Genomic DNA, 6,000 nt, shown 5'->3' with positions numbered 1-6,000 from the left:
AGGTCCTGAAATGATCCTAAATTATTAAACAATTAAATTATTAAACCCTAAACCCCCCTTTATCTTGATACATTTCATGTGTCTAGATACTATACAAAACTTAAAAATGCTCAGTTTTCCCCACTCATGATCCAATCTATGTCATAAAAATAAACTTAAAACAGAACAGTTATCAGTCATGTGTTTCTTCAATTAATGATAACTGAGTTACATCAAAAAATATTTCCCCTTTAGCATTTGGCATTCTCCCAACAATATACTATAATCCCATAATCTAACCCCAGTCAACAAATTTTCTCTGGTAAAAACAATTGTTTGTCCACATTAATTCATCCTCACTCACATGCAGTCACACATTCACTCACATGCAGTCACACCATGTATTTGCTGATAGTGGAGCTTCCCACACGATCAGATACTCCACCCTCAGCAAAATGAGCTCAGTCATTTTTTATTTTCCATAGGAAAATATTTCTTTATGCTTTTGGACTGGATTGACTCGCATAAAATCCTTTTTACAGGGACTTACGACCTTGATCAGTCCCCACAGGTAGCTCTCCTCAGCCAATTGTAATCTGGAAAGCCCACCTTATATTTGCTCTTCCCGATAATTTTCAGCGCCGTTATTCACTGTTGCAGGCCTGTTTAAAACAGAAATGAAAAAATAGAGCTGATTGTTAGCTCATAAAAACAAAACAAAATCACCTGACAGGTTTTCTTTAAGTGCACTGTTACAAAATAATGGGCCCAATTTTTTAGACATGTCCATGTTTCCTAAAACTCCCTCTATTAAAAACAAAAACAACACCCCAAACCTAACTGACAAAATCAACCCATCACCACAACAACCTCAACAACCTTAAACACACAAAAGTTTTGCCACCACATAATTTCACCTCCTCAATACACCGAAAGTCTCATTAAAACCACACAATTTGCAAACAAAAATCACCCCCTTATGCTCTTAAATTCAGCATAAGACCCCTTACGACATCATATAATCACTAAACTATAAATTCCCTACCCCAATCTGCACTTCTCGTCTGCCATGCTTCCTCTTCCTGAAAGTCACAGTCTCACACACACACTCAGGAAGTTCCTACGTCACCACTCACTCCAGCTAATTTGCATACTGAGTCATCTCTCAAAAAGCTGTAATAACAGAAACATATGTTTAAACATTCCCAACTCATTAAATCATTTTATTTCTTTCTACAGTGATCACTGGTTTTGATCACTCAGTACGAGAGCACTCCTAAGTCACTATTTTTAATACTACTTTAATCACTTTTTTGTTTTCATAACTCCCTTTGTCATATGGCTTCTTCTATTCCTCAATTACAAACTCAAATGCATTTTATTAAACATTCACACCATTGTATCATTCATACAAAATAGCAAGCTGTTCTTCATTGCATATGTTTGTGTTCTTAGCCAGGTTTAATCTGTATCTATGCATTAAACTCCATGAGCTTGTCTTGTCTTCATAAGGTTAATGCATTTTCTGCTTGTGTATGTGAATTTGCATATGTTGCTTTTGCAGTGTGTCAGACTCCTGCACAATTCTCCACTTAAGCCGTCAGTTTCTTTCCCAAATCTGCTAACCCAAATCTGCTAGCCCTAACTTCCTTAGCCAGAAGTTAGGGCCCACTTGTCATGTTTATGGAGGCATGGCGCTGTGAACAATTCAACCAGAAACTTGCCTTGGCATGTCCAGTCAAGTTAACCTACAGGTTTCTTCCGACCGCTGCACGTGGAAAATTGATCCAGATCTGTTTCGCCCCTATAGAAACACAACTGAGACATTTTCATTATTTTCATATGTACTTAAACTACCCGTTTCCCTTTCTCTGGTCAGAAATCCCAACTTATGTCATGTATATACGTGTAAGCAGGTCTTCATTGCTTTTCCTATGTATTTTGTTAATGTTCAGTAAGTGTAAGCTGCTTTCTTCATTGCCTCTATATGTTATAGTCAGGTTTAATTCATGCATCTTTTCCCTAATTTCTTAATTCAAAACTATCTCACTTCTGATTCTTTCCAGAAATAATTTCACATGTAACACTTTGTCTATGTGTGTTTTCTATTCTTGTTTACCTCTTTGTTTGTGACGGTGGACATCTCTAAACCATCATGAGTTCAAGCTTCACTTTCAGTCCAATTACACCCTGTATTCTCACAGTCGAACTCGTCCGGCTTCGCCTCTCACTCGCCTCCTCTTCTCTCAGTGTCCTTTTGTTGTCTTCAATTCCAGCAAACACAGTCTGTTTCTTCTCTGTTTCTCTTCAGTATTTTCCTTTTGGATCAAGTCCCAGCCTGGCAAAATACCACATTCAGTGCCTTTAAACAGTCATGTCACACTGTTCTTACCAGCCTGCTGTCCACCGTGCATGTTTCATCACGTGGTTTCTTCTTTCCTGTTGATCCTCTCAGTCATCTCTTTCAAGATTACTCCAAGCATGGCAAATCTGACAATCAGTGTCCAGTGCTTTACCACCGTTCATTATCCCACTGTTCAACTGCCCAGCCTGTAATTTACAGTACATGTTTCCACCTCGTGGTTCCTTACATGCTGCTGCTGGTGTCGTCAGTGTGGTTTCAGTTGCACTGTCTTTTGGCTGCTGTTCATTCTTCTCAAGTCCACGATGTTCTGTCGGTCTTCATCAGGAGATTAACTGTCCTTTGAGCTTCTTCTCAGGATGGGGACAAGTGCGAGGTCAAGCTATAAAATTTTAAGCCAAAATCTGGCCTGTTTTCTCCCAATCATGCTACTCTAGTGGTTTTGGCGCCGTACTCAAAATTCCAGGTTGAGAGAAGTCCACCTTTATTTATCTGTAATCTGTGTTGACACACTAAAACATACAATTAATATCCTTTTCATTTCTTTTTTCAAAACCTCCATTCGCTTTATCTGCCTAAAGTTTAACTCATCTGTTTCTCTCTCTGGGTGCTCACTCGTCACCTTATATGGGCATGCAAACTTCCTGTCACCCACACCATTTCCTGTTACACACACACAGCACGCAGCTGCTCTGCTGTTTCTCCAGGCTAAACAAACTTATTTTGTATTTACAATCTACAAACCCTCTGTAATTCTACTAACTTTTGACCTAAAATTTAGCATCATTCACACAATCATTTCATAATCCTCTCACACACACCTTTTAAATAAACTAAACTCTTATAACATCACTCATGGATCTCTTAAATTAAAAACACTTTCAAACTTTAAAACATCCTACTTTACATCACCAAAGAAATACCTCTCACACCTTTATTCATCATTCAAAACCTTCTAGTCACCGCATTCACACAAGAAATTGAAAAAATAAAACACACCAGCAACTATTGCTGGAGAGAAGTTACTACTGAAAATAATATGTTAATCTTAAGTATACACAGTGCACTCAATATATTTATATATCTACATCCAACTTCAGTCAATTACTATACATCCCCTACGGCAACTCAAAACTTTATTTATAGTCCTCTAATAAACATAAATGGCATTTTAAACACACACTCAACAATGTTTGCAGCAGTATTTGTAAAACCAACGGTGGCTTAAACAGTTCACTGCTTACTCATTTGCATTTTCACACTCACACACACCGTCTAAAAATAGCAGCCGGCAGTCAGTGCATTACTGACTCGACACACAGAGATCTCTCACACCAAATTTTCTTATTCTATATTACAACGACGTCTTATATTTACAACCACTGTCAGATCTGTCAGCTTTAGCGCCTACCCAATTTCGACAAATTTAAAATAACCGCCCAGCGGATAAACTCCCTGAGTTTTTTGCGACCAATTAACCAGTATCAAGACTTTAACTGTTTCTGGCCTCATCTCTAAAATCCCTAACTCAATTTAAAAGCGTCAACCAACCCAAACTTTGCCTGAAGCTCTATTTTTTGGCGTTTCCCAGCCAAGGCTTACCCTGAAGCTTTAAGTTAAAGTTACATGCCCGAAGTCCAACTTCTGCTGACCAAAAAAGCGCAGGTACCGTTCCAAACGGTAAGGAGACTCTAACTCCTAGCTTCATTCCAGGATGCCCTGTACCCCACAGTTAAGCCAAACTGAACTAACCCTGTTCGCCGACAGGTCAATGTCGCGCGTCCACGACAAGGAGGGAGCGTAACCTCCGGGCTCTGCGCTTCCTAGAACCCCCACGGTTCCGTTCTAAGATAATTTATAATACTTTGAAACAACAATCAACACCCAAAACAAGTGTATAACTGAGGCAGGTGCAACCTAGTGGTCAATGGAGACTCCAACTCACAAAATGACCGCTCAGGTCCACTCTTATGACCAAATTTGGACTCTAACCAACAAAATAACCAATACCCTACGAAACTACTTGAGACTCTAACTCAATTTCTTTGGGACTTCAACCCAGTATTTAAACTTTTCCTGGCAGACTCAAACTGCTTTAGCAGACTTTACTGCTTTCATTTCTTCTTAGCAGAACTCTAACTGCTTCAACTCATGAGATTTTCATCAAAATCAAAACAGACATCCACCAGTAACTTTAGTGAGTAGACTTAAATTTTATCATGTCCAATTTGGCACACTTTGGAAATAATTCAACAGGTAGTGCCTTACCTTTTGGATAAGCCGGCTTATGCCCACTCACTTCGACCACTGGAATTCATGTCTGCCCGTCAGACCACCTAAGACCAAATTTCTCCATCTACACCTCCAATCCTCCCTCCTCAACCACCGGACGAAGCCCCCAAATGTTAAGGTTCAAAATTGAGGAGGGAGAGTACAAACCACTCTTGGTCCAGAGGATCTTGGTCCAACAATGATTTTAATGAACACACGTGTGGGAAGACACTCTGTACGCAGACAGCCAGTAGTCCTCGACTTAATCAAAGCATGAACAGATATTTTATAGCATCAGGGTTTGTTTACTGACGCCCCTTCATGCGTCACCGGTACATTTTATACATAGATCAGATCAACATCACCATGACTTTTCACCCAGAAAATCATCTTCTATTTTTATGGCTGGTACTTTCCGTTCTTGTCTCAAAGTGAATTGTTCCTCTTTCTTGTCGAGACATAACTGATCTCTCCTCTAAATAAGTCTAACTAATATGTGTGTATGTGTTGACCTCACATGCTCTTTGTGTCACCTCTTCACCTCCTACTGTCTGTGTCTCGTCCTCAAATGCTCCTCAAAATAACCTGCACTTAGACTCTGCTTTCGGTTTCAGTTCTGCAAAAGGCACACTCTGCAAACCTGCAACTTCCTGTCAGCCTGCAACTTAGTCTTTCTGAAAGACACACACTGTTCAACCCCTGAACACAATATAAACTCCAGATTATATTATTAATGCAATGGTAATGATGACAATTATTTAACAATAGCAGTAAAATAATTTCCCTGCTCCACAACAGCCTCGCACTTCCGGCCTTCTCGGTCTTCGAAGGACCCCGCCCACGTAGACCACGAAGACCGGGTCCTCCGAAGGATGCAGCCGACGTTTTGGGACACAGCTATAGACATGAGACATGAACTTTCAAAGTAAAACAGGAAATAAGAAACAATTCACAAAAACGCGAACTTGACACTGAGAGAAACAGGAAGAATATGACACAAAACAGAGACAGTGACTTAAACTAAAGGCCAGAACACCAAATAAAGTAATGAGAAGAAAACCAAGAATAACCCCTAATACAAAATCAAACCAGCACAACTCAAAAACCCAAACAAAGCATATATTTAGAAAAACAAAACAGAAACAGAAAAAGCTGGGTCAAAATTGACCCAGAACCATGATAATTAAAACATCTTCACAAGAAAAAGCAGCTGAATTCAATCTTAAGCACAGTGTGACATGGTTAACTGTATGTGTCTACAGCAGGATTTAATATCCATGAAAAATAAAGGTGGTCTAATGGAAAACTTTGAACATTGAGGCAACCAAGTGATTTCTGAGAAATGTTCATCTGATAGTGTTGCCAACTGTTGAACTTGTCTGTTTGGC

The sequence above is a fragment of the Mchenga conophoros genome, linkage group LG3, assembly GCF_057382185.1.
Source record: "Mchenga conophoros isolate Kocher_MC1m ecotype Shallow Benthic linkage group LG3, M_conophoros_male_GT1.1, whole genome shotgun sequence".
Lineage (NCBI taxonomy): Eukaryota > Metazoa > Chordata > Actinopteri > Cichliformes > Cichlidae > Mchenga > Mchenga conophoros.
The sequence above is the reverse complement of the archived record's forward strand: the minus strand, read 5'-3'. Positions refer to the sequence as shown.